The sequence below is a fragment of the Diadema setosum genome, chromosome 13, assembly GCF_964275005.1.
Source record: "Diadema setosum chromosome 13, eeDiaSeto1, whole genome shotgun sequence".
In the NCBI taxonomy this organism is placed as follows: Eukaryota; Metazoa; Echinodermata; class Echinoidea; order Diadematoida; family Diadematidae; genus Diadema; species Diadema setosum.
Window position 1 is genome coordinate 14,581,584 of NC_092697.1, and position 12,296 is coordinate 14,593,879.

The following is a 12,296-nucleotide window of genomic DNA, read 5'->3' on the forward strand; positions in this document are numbered from 1 at the left end:
AGCTAATCAGTTCTTGAGTTTATGGGAGGTAGACAAATCTAAATCACAGCATTCTTTTCAACTTTGGATTGCCGTCTTGATCAGCTGTTTTCTGATAACAACGAATGGAATGATGATATCATTCTACAGTTCCCTTTTGACACTTTGATATGTGCAACCATGTGGAACAATTTCAAATGAAGACCCTGCAAACTATGAGAAAGAAGTTCCCTGTGAGGAGTTCATTGCTTCAATCAGCAACCAAAATCTATTTCAGTCTATAACGAGGAAGGTGGAGTGAATTCAAGCATCTCAATGACACATCAAAAACTTGGGAAGCGATTTCTAAGCACTGAATTATCAACCCTACTCTACCATCCATGACCAGACTCAAAGACTAAAATGTACTCCCTAATGAGCATTTATCTGGCATTGAGCCATTTCAGACCAGCAAACTTGAATCACATTTCATCCCAAGCCATGCATGTTTCTCAAATCATGTTTGGTTAATCGCAGTCAACTGTAGGCACTTTCCATTTATCAAGGTTTTGCTCAACATTTCAACCTCTGTAAAAATGATTGTGGAGGTGGCTTTCATCTTGACCCTGTATTCACTGGTCCCATAGTGCATGTACACAGACCATGTACTCCAGCATTTAGGCTTGTGTGTTTGATTAATTAGGTGTCTGATCAACAAGTTATTAAGTTTGTGACACAGATGTTGCAGGTCCTATGCAATGTTGTTTGCAGTTGGTTGGGTAGGCAAGAGAATTAATTTAAGTTTTCAACAATCTGTAACACATTCAGAAATTATGCAATTCAGAGGTATGATTACAAACGTCTACTTTTGAAAGTGTGAAAGCCCTCGTGTTTTTGTTTTTGTTTTTCTAACCCCCTACCAAAAATCCTCACCACGGAGGACTCTTCTGCCGCTGGCGATGTGTATGATACATGCGCGTTGACGAGGCTCAAATTCTGCAAATTAATATGCCAAAATTCCCCCATTTGCGGGGCGCTGATGAGCGACAGCAATTATCCCATCATAATCTCCAGTGAGTCCCACGTACCCCGCCACTTGATGAGCCAAGCGCTGCCACCGGGAGGGGGGTCAGGCTCGCTGGGAGTGCCCTGCAAAATTAACACGGATCGGCCCAGAAATGACCGGTCAAAATGGCAGAAATAACCCACGGACTGCATCAATTTTGATACACATACAAAGACTGATTTCTCATCCATATGCCACGCTACTAAAAAACACTGTCTATTTCTCTTTCCCTCACATATATGCACACAGACACTGAAAGCTACCATATATGCAAGTCCTAGGCATGGTATATATATCAGAGCATACTGTATTGACTGTCCACTGGCATAAAGCCTGCATGTTACATAGGGCTTCTCTCTTTCCAATCAAGTTGTGAAGGCTTGTTTCAATTCACATTTCTATAGACTAAAGGTCCTCCTTGAGTATGATAGAAATAAAAAACACTCGCCTGGTTCTTGTAGGTAAAACAATACCTTTTCAGCATTTCATAAATCAATAGTGATTCCTTTCCCAAACTCTTTCTTCGCTAAAATGAAAAAGTGTATGAAACAAAGAAAATGAACATGAAAGCACATCTCTATTGGTCAGATAACTATGTATTTCCTTTTATCAAACTTATCTTAACAATACCAAGAGTACCACAAGTATCTGCTGAATGTTATTGTGCACAGATATCTTAATTAAAGGACAAGTTCACCTTCATAAACATAAGGATTCAGAGAATGCAACAATATTAGTAGAACACATCAGTGAAAGTTTGAGGAAAATTGGACAATCGATGCAAAAGTTATGAATTTTTTAAATTTTTGTGTTGGAACCGCTGGATGAGGAGACTACTAAGGCTCGTGATGTCATATGAGTACAACAGCATAAAGAAAATGTAAAGAAAATTCCACATATTTTCACTTTTTTCGCATAATAAAAGAGCACTTGACTTGCCTCTTTCTAAAGGCAATGGGAATAATATTACCCATAACATATGTCAGTAACAAGTCAAGGGAATGTGTACTTTTTTCAAAAGATGAAATTTTGTGAAATTCTCTTTATATTTTCCTTATATTGTTGTACGCATGTAACATCATACACTGCAGTAGTCTTCTCATCTAGCGGTGACTGCACAAAAACTTCAAAAATTCATAACTTTTGACTGGATTGTCCAATTTTCCTCAAACTTTCAATGATGTGTTCTACTAATATTGCTACATTCTCTCAATCCTTATGTTAATGAAGGTGAACTTGTCCTTTACAGGACTGCAACTGCTGTACAAAGCACACACTAATCTCCCACTAGCTTATTTTATAATGGTGATTGCAATATTATACCAAATCACCTTTCTGACTGCTATGGTCATTAGTTGCACTCACATTTTAATTACCAATCTCATCGGCGAAATATCATGATAATAGGGAGCACTGTAATTAATTTGGTGCCATTCTCTTGCCATGGTATTTCTGGTAAGCACTGTGCATGTGCATATCTCCTATGGGGAAAAGACATGAAATCTGTCAGGTCAAGTGATGAATACACCAATGTATGATCGGTGGTATTTTGTGGCACCTTTCACATTGAAATCTTACATGACTATTTCATGCAATGTTAGAATTACCATCCTATCCTAAACTCCCACAATAACTTTGTGAGTTATTCTGAAATGCACTATCTTCCCATTACAAATTAACACACGAATGCTGCAGTATTTCACCATCAACATGAATGCACATACTGTATTGTTACGCTGCCACCTGAACAACTGCAAGCCTGAAGGAGACTGGCGAAATACAAATCTGACCAATTAAAGTGACCTCCATTCCAGAACAATTCTATTCTGACCTGCTGGTCAAAAGGCCCTTAGATAGACCTGCCAAGACCACAGTCCACTTTGCCTTTACCTGCTGACCTCTCTGAAGAAGTGATCGCAAACAAATGTTTTCAGTTGAGGTCACTCTGGCAGAAAAGGACTACCAAACACAAGCCGAATGCTGATGCTGAAAGACATGGCTAATGGCAAACACTGTCCTTCAAGCCACCTGCAAGTTTTCATGGAGTCTCAGGGTGCTGAATTTTTCTTCTTCTTTTTTTAAATGCGTTTCATTCAAAATGCAATTGTGCCCCGACTTGTATTGATATCAAGGGCATTTCAAAATGGCGATTCAAACCTGAAGATTGCAGAGTCTTCTACTGTGAAAGCTGTTGTTTGCATGAGGGTTAAATTTTCGCAAATTTCACAAATCATCTACATTGGGCTGCTAATTTAACAACACATAAAAATGTTGCCACCTGATCGTGACAGCGTTAAATCTAACAGTTTGACAGCCCATGTGTCAAATTGCTATACAGCAACATCTCGCGAAAAAACGGTGATGACCTCCTCATTTGCGAAAATATCTGCGCACTAAAATAGCAGCTTTTACAGTATTCATTCTTTTGCAGAAATGGCACTCAAACATTTCAGGATGGACCTGCCCTCACTTTCATCCATAAATGTGAAAGGGGTGAGGCTTTATACTGACGCCGACGGCTACTCTGCACTCCTTCAGTTAAAGGATACAGCAATGCACACAGAGAGCCATGAAATTCAACTTTTGTCTGCATGAATACTCCTGTGTTTGTGTGTGTGTGTATGTGTATGCGCACTATGAATAATATCAATCGAAGTGACAGCCCACGTTCAATTTCGGGATAAAACTTTCACCGCACTTAGGGGCAAATTCTTTGAGTGAAAGTGCTGCTTAAAGTCAACTTAATTCATTCCATTTGTGCATCTCCCCTGATCTCTCTAAATTTTATTCAAAAACCATCTCTAGAAGGTCTATTCATTTCCAGACATCCTTCTCAACTAGTTGACTAGTTCTGTGCTTTATTGATGTCTCTCCTCGAATTTGATAAAAATATTCACTCCCACGTATTTCCATGAACAAGCATTTTCGATGCATATCACAATATTCTTGCGCTATCTCAGACAGACTTGTTGTACTATACAACAGAGTAAAATGTAAACATGTCATCTTTACAGATGCTTTTAAAAGATTAATTTCACCATATGAAAAAAAAAATGGGGGCAGTTTCCATTTCCTATCCGTACCATTAAATTACTTTAAAAAAAAACCAACAACAATGGCCTTGAAAGAACACGATTTCCCACACATAACCTCTCTTCCAATAAAAGTCTGTTCCGTTAAATAACCACTTGGTCTTGATGCACAGCGGTGGAAAAAAGAAGCACTGACATTCCTTTCAACCCCAGCCATAATTTTCAGCAAGCTTTGCCAAAAGGTTCGTTGAGGAATGACAGGTTGACTCTTCCTAATTGTTTTCCTTTCAAAGGAATCTTTGCTATTGCTTCTATCAAAGAAAAAGAAAAAAAAAAGGTATTCATCTGCAAGGACGTATCATGGTTGATGGTTTCAATCAGTAGACTCATTCACAGGTTTTGTGGGATTTTCCCTCCTCTTTCCTTTTCTGGAACAGCAACTTTGGCAAGTTATTATAACTATTGTTCTATAAACACATGTATATTTTGTATATTTTAACTGTATTATTACAGTTATTCTTTGATATATATAACATAACTTCTTATGTTTCCTTTTTTGTTATTATTCGTTACCAATGTGACTGAAACACATCACTCAATGTCATTCAATGACTTAACACTAAGAATTCCAAGCAAATAAAACACTTATGATGGATTATACATAAATCTCTGCATAACTGAAATATAATCAAGAGCTAGAGAATGCTTTATTTCCCACAAAGGTCATTCCATACAATATCTGCAGCAATGCATAATGCATTTGGCATTGGCAAACATTTGCCAAAATTACAAGGCCTCCTGCGACGGAAATGAGGGGAAAAACGGGCACGTCTTCTCCCATCCATCAAATTATCAGACGGCAGTGCTGCTGAACATATCTTTACTCATTTTATTAAAATCATCATCCAGCTGAATTCAGCATTCTAATGCCTCATCATGAAAACAGGCAACCAGTGTGAAGAAACTTGTGTCTCCAAATGGAACAATAATTGCTTAAATTCAGTTTGTCCAACTAAAACAATATGAGCTTCCCGATCTAATCTTGACCGTTGTTACATTTCTGATGCTGGTCACATTCCATTAATTCTCTCCAGGTGCGTACGTCCCGCTGAAAGGTTTACAAGTTATGGGCTATCATACGAATTGATGACTGAAAAAGAAAACCAAAGTGAGGATGTGGTATACCTTCCAAAATTCTGCAAACACGCACCATGGTCTTATTCGCACCGACTTGCCTTGGAGATATTCCCTTCGGAGAACTTTCCGCAGCTCCATTCTGTTGGCGCGATGACTGGTTTATTTCCCTTTGAATGCACAAGGAATTTTCATGGGTCTTCAGTGATTTCTCAGTCTTGGGTGATATACCACAACTACTGGAACCAAGCATCTGAACCACTTTCATGACCTACTTTCCCAGTTTGAAAAATCAAAACACAAAACAAAACAGAAGGAATCTTATCAAAAAAAAAAAAAAAAAAAAAAAGGTTGACACTTGCAACCAATCACGAACTCCCTTACCCTTTGACTTTTGTTTTTCTTATCATAACACAGGTATACTCCTCAAAAAACTTTTTTTTTAAGTCTTAATGAGGAAAAAAAGTAAAGAGGTAAATGGGCAGATATGCAAGCATCATACATTTACTGAGATATGATAATGGCGTGAAAAATGACAACTGCACTGCACCAAAGCCTTCAGTTTTGACCAGCTATTACAATTGTACCTCCTGAATCACACTTCTCGTATGCACATCTCATATCTGGTTTGGATGCAAAATGAGCAGAACTTGATCAAAGCTATCATCAATCCTGATGAGCACTCTTGTTTTTTTTTTTTTTTTTTTTTGGGGGGGGGGGTTCAATGATAAACTTCTTGAGATACCATTGATATGTTTTGGGGTGTTACTTTGATGTTTTAATTGGTATTTTTTCTTTTGAATTACACTCATAAAAATTGGTACAAAAGATATTTTAATTGGCATTTTCTCCTTTGAATTATACTCATAAAAATGGGTTAAAAAGTGCAGAAGCATTGAAGAAAAGAAAGACTATAAATCCGCCGTGGAGCAAAGTTAGACATATTCATGTAATGTATGTGAAAGGGTAGACTCCATGAAGAGAACTGGTAAAAAAGGCGCCTACAACCCAACCACACTGTCCACTGTCCACAGTCCACCTGAGATGAGCACGAAGGGCCGGAGCCATTTGTTTGACCGTCAGTCACCGCAAAATTGCAATCGGCCACCTTCTTGTGAGGAGGAGGAGGAAGAGAGAGAGGAGGAAACCTTGACCATAGTGATGGGAGGAGAAGGAAGAGGGGTTGCTATGATGATGTTTCGTTGCCATCCACGGATACCGCTACACAGGCACGACAGATGGGGAGGCCACGATGGTATCAAGACAAATATTGGTCTGCAAACAGAGCACCCTTCCCTCCAATCTCCTTCCCCATTCATGGATGCACACTCCACATTTACCCTGGACTTCAGGGGGATGTGCAGTTCATTTACAGAACCTGTAGGACCGCAGGACCGATCGATTGGTCCCCGAGAGGTGAATCAACCTCCGATCCTCCAGTCGGGATCTTTTGCACAAAAATGTGGCAATTTAACCCTCCTGCATCCACGAGTGAGGCTGTCATGCCCAAAGGGAATGAAATTATGGAGATGGTGGTGTTGAGAGAGTTAAGTTTAGAGCACTTCTCTCACACTGATATGTTCCTTGCATAACTCCTAAAGCACAAGCCTTTGGACACTGTCAAACAACACTTCTTAGTATACCATCTTGACATTTTATCTCGGAAAATTTGGCAAATCTACAATGTAGATTATCCATTGCCATTGAATATCCAGTTGAGAGACATGCACATTATATTCTGTGGTTCATCAATGAACGACAGAGTAAAGATAATCTACCTGTGCATATTAGAAATTTGAAATAGCCTTTCATATATATGTATGCATGTTCTCAAATGGTCTTTTTGCCTGCTAGCAAGGTTAGAAAACTTCAGATGAATACAATCATTATCACAAAGGCAATATCCATGGATCATTCCTTTTAAGTCAGTCAGTTACTGATGTTCCTGTAGTCTTCTCCCAAGACATACATTTCCCACAAAAGGTCACCCAAAGGCCTCACCGTGATGAAAGAGTCCACTGGACTGTTTCACTACATGTAGTTACACACAGAATACCACTGCTCAGGGCTGCCAAGGCAAAGTTCAAGTAAATCCTTCTGTCAGTCTTGAACAAGACTAAGTGGGGACAAATGCCAGTGCGTGAAACCCTAGACCGTCCTAAGTGGATGCAGTTTGCCCTATAAGAGAACCCAATTCCACCGTGTTGACGAAGCTTTGTGCCCCCCAGCGCACGATGATACTTCTCGCACATTCCAAATGAACGCCGCTTTGAATACAGATTCATCACGGCGCCATTTTCCGATGACAGATCCCTTTGAAAAGTTTGGCCGGATATACAGCCGATTCATCTTCAGTTTGGCAGTATGGTTGTATACCTCTTTTTGTGTGACCTGAACCCCCTCGATCCCCTACCAAGCCAGCTGCTTCGTCAACAAGAAAATCTAGCTGCAGGACCTAGCAGATTATTTTGTGGAGGGGGGGGGGAGAAAAAAAAAAATCTTCATAAGAGTGATAAAGTAGAAAATGAAATTAGGATAATCACATGGAGAATGCAACTGCTACACTGACATCATTTTATTAAGTGCCTGGTTTCAATTTGAACATTCTAAGAAGTGATTTAATGCAAGGATTTATTATGAATGCAGTAGTTCAATGCACTCATCCTATAGTGCCAAACTTGTGGGTTATGTGAATGGCATATAATGATGCAAAAATGACATTATTGTGCATAATCTACAACGGTGTACTTTAGTGGGAAAAAAGAAGGAAGTAGGTTTTATCAATATTTTTCTCTTCTTTTTTTTTTTTCTTTCATGTAAGATTCAAAGAGATCCTCAATTTGACCCTTCCATAAAAGATGCATTTAGTAGATAGCAACCCACAGACATTTATGGGCAGGAAGTCGCAGTCAGCGACCAACTTCAATCCACTGAACCACGCAAAAACCTCAAGAACCGAAGTGCAACGAATTATGTTGCTGATTGCGTTCTGCTCTGCACATCCCGACCAATCCTGCGCTGTTCTGCCTGAGTGAAGAACAAAAAACACATTCTTCGGAATAGAATCACCGGACAATCAAGCCAGAACTTTAATGCTTGGCAAACACATCTCCCAAGAGCAATTATTGTGGCAGGGGCAGGAACATTTTTGAGAGCTTTTCGAAAGCTGCACACAGCTATCGCTGACCTTAAACTGCTGAACGGAGTGTCAGCTTGGGCACTAGACTTGTGAAAGACATGGCGAAATACAAGATGGTTAGGATAGAACAATGGATTGGATACCCTTCGGGAAAAAAAAATGGAGTTATTCACGGTAGCTGATTTACATCTAGCATGTGTGGTTGCCAGTGCATTCATGCTTATCACAGTGTGTGCTAGTTCTGAGTCATTTAACACTGTTTCATTTTGGTCCTTCCTCAATGACTATAATGTTCCTTCCTTCTACCTCTCCATCTCACTCTCTCTATCTCTCTCAAACATATATATATATATATATATATATACTGAAAGAAATTAGACTGAGGCACAGCGTATGTTTGGGAAGGGAATTATCTCTCGCACTATATACATATATATATATACATATATATGTGTATAAATATATATATATATATATATATATATATATATATATATATATATATATATATATACTTATACATATACATGTATATTTGACTATAAATATATATATTTATAAATATACACCTACATTGTACAGTATACATACAGATAGGACTTATATACACATATATACAAGCATATACGAATGAACATATATTTCTCTCTCAGTCACTCTTATTATTTTTTGTTTTTGTTTCAAAGCTTTAATATGTAGGATGCATTTTTTTTTTTTTTTTTTGCTATTTCAATTTATCACCAAGTGCTTGCATTTCTAGGTGGGGACAATGTCTTGCACACAATGCAAACCCACCATATTGTTGATTGCACGACAGTGGAACGGCTCTCTCGCTTGCGAATCTCCCAGCATGCACACGGCTTCCTCGCACAAAGGAAGTCGCACAACCGGAGAAGCACGGCAATTCAGAGTCAGGCAGTGTTGTGACTGGCAGGACTTCATATCTAGGTATTCCCCCACAATGCGTACGAGAATACAAACTATGTGTGCATTGTCTATTCCCCCCCCCCCCCCCCCAGCGCCCTTCTGCAACTGACTGCCGGCCCTCTCTTCAACAAACACCCATGTGTACAGCTTCGGGGAATATGTCCCCACCATGATGATCACAAGTGGAAGAAATTTGGCTGCACGGGGCACAGTTATAGAAAGACTATTTGGTTGAAAAATCTATCCACATGTGATAGTTAGATACTGTTTAGGGATATTATGTAGAAAATCTTAACCGCATCATTACTAGGTCAATGAGGTAGTTATTACTTTTCTTCATTGTAAGATGCCCTTTCTGTTTTAATTTCAACCTACTGTTTGAACGATGCTATTCACCTTCATTTTGACATTATTTTGCACATTTCCCTCTGTTCTGGATGATTTCGGTAGATATGCAATGCTTCTTATTTTCTAACGACATGAAATTTCGAACACAACAACACATTTTCTTCTCTCTCTTTAATCCTTGCTGATTCCAAACACACGCAACACACACACACACACACACACACACACACACACACAATATCATGTATGTTCTCTGCCAATGGTAGGCAGTTTAGAAACTCTCCATTATACATAGAAGCAAAACAAGACACAGATATACTAACTGTCCTCGTGTACAACACACCATGCATATATATGCCTACACACAATTACGTGCATAGTTGTACTATTTTTAAGGCGGGGGTGGGGTGGGGGTGGGGAGGGGGTTCTTACCTCCACAAAGCTGATTCTATATCACCCTCTGATGTAGAAGTATTATAGCTCCAAACGGAATATCACAGACCTGTGTAGCAAAAGATAAGTACAGAAAGCAGATCATAATGATGTGTGATTCAACTGTGAATGTCACAAAGGCATAATCTTACAAAGTCGCAACAAGATTTCACTTAAGTAAACTAATTTGTCAGTCTGTATTTAAAAAGCTTATGCTGAACCTTGGCACATACAGACTGTGGATGCACAAGGCCTATTCATTACTTTGCTGCGGGAACAGTTTTGAAAGCAGTCTAGAATGAGAAGACTATCAACCACTGCCATTCCACCACTCATGTCCCACAAGAGAACGGGAATATGAGTACAATTTCCATCACAGTCTGGACTAAGGAGACTATCGGACATCACCTTCCCAGCCACTCTCTCCATCTGAACAGGACTCCAGAGAGCAAAAATACAAGAGTGCGAAACTTTAGGGCCATCGACGCTTGCAATAAAGCCTCATCATGATTTCGCTCTCAATACTCCAACTCTTGCTCCTTTTTTTCCCCCTCTCTTCTTAAAGGAGCTATGCACAACAATGACAAAAAAAAAAAAATGAAATAAATATACTGCAAGAAAGAAAGGATATGTTTTCTTGCTCTTGTACTAATGTTATTATTTTGCTAAAGAGTCTGTCACTGTGAATTGGGTAAACTGCAAACTTTGCAGCAATTGTTAGTATGATGACTACATATTTTGATACGCTGTCTCCCTCAGCACAACTAGTCAAACAAGATGACTGCCATGTGCACTGAACAAGGTCATTTCATCCAGAACATATGTTTATAATGGACCAGTTAGGTAAATAATGCTGTCTGCCAGCATGAAACATTAAAGTTGAGGTGAGGCATTGTGAAATTTCATATTGCACCATAAAGACACCACAAAATGTAGTCAGAGCAATCTGATGTTGATCACATAAAATGAAGTTTACCATACGGGAAAAAAAAATGTGCGAGGCAGCCTTGAACTAAAGCTATCAGAAAGTGGCATAAATACTTAATTTTGAGTGATACACACCATTAAAACCAAAACAACAACAACAACAACAACATTTGAGGCCATGCTAACAGCACTACCTTTGACACATACCAATAGTACATTATGCGGGGAAATAACTACGGTACATGTGAAATTTGTTCCCTCGTGAATTAACTATTACTGCCATCAATAATGCAATGTACCTTCACTGACATCGGATCGGTATTTTGTACAAATTATAAAGTTCAGCTGCGCATGGTTCGCGGACAGGTGGCAGCATAGATAGCAGATCAATATCATCAAACAGCGGCAGTGTAATATGATATGCACCCTCTTCCCTTATACACGACCTTTGGCAATCGGCCTCATGGTCAGGCTAATGATAGAGAAAAGTGTCAATAACATTCAAAACACATAAGTGGCATTCATGGCATATTAAAACGAAAATGTCTGCCTATCTGCAAAGGCATAGCCTATAATCTAGGTTAAGGATGCACTTTTTTTTAAACAAAAAACTGCCACTGCTTCATAACAACAACCAAAGCAAGACGAGTGTTGGTAGCAAAGACGAAAGTCTCACTGCATCAGATGTTTACAGTGAAGACAATAGCTGCATCCTCCGCCTACATTATAGGCCATCAAAGGCAAAAATTTTGATGCACTTGTGGATCTGAGCACTCAAAAAACAACAACAAACAAACCAAAAAAATGAAGAGAGAAAGGCTGGGGACTGTCATTCAGTCTCAGAGCTGAGCGCAATAGCATTTCGATAAATGAGGCACACAATTGACACACATATCCTGATGTGATTTTATCTATTTGCAGCGTGACAAAAGAGGCGATGGGTTTTTACCCCAGAACCAATGCTGTGTTGGAATGACATCGCAGACGACGGAGACACAAGAAAGAAGCGAGAGATGGAGAGAACTGGAAAAGAGAGATGAGCAGAACAGGTCTCCTCCATCCCCCTCCAGCGATGCCTGATGCTGCTGCTCCGTACCCTACCCTTCCCATTCTCACACACATGCACCCAAACGAGCGGCAAATGGGAGTTTGATTGAGCCTGGGCGGAAAACCCATCAGGCTGGGGTGTGCTAATGACTGCTTGCACGGAATGTCGAAAAAAAAGATCATCAAGATCATCAAATTGAATTGAGAAAGAGGAAGGGGGGAAAAAAGCAAAAGAGAGAAAAAAAGAACTGCAGTCCATCCTGCTTTTAAATTTCACCCAGCACAC

At 39.4% G+C, this 12,296-nt stretch overlaps 1 protein-coding gene across 1 annotated transcript in view; it reads right to left on the reverse strand.

The window, feature by feature from the left end:
- Positions 1 to 10,108, reverse strand: part of LOC140237351 (receptor-type tyrosine-protein phosphatase delta-like) — a 193,369-nt gene extending 183,261 nt beyond the window's left edge. Inside the window, exon 1 of the mRNA XM_072317287.1 lies at positions 10,037 to 10,108. The gene's annotated coding sequence lies outside the window, so the exon portion shown is untranslated. The remainder of the gene's footprint in view (positions 1 to 10,036) is intronic.
- Between the last annotated feature and the right edge of the window lie 2,188 nt (positions 10,109 to 12,296).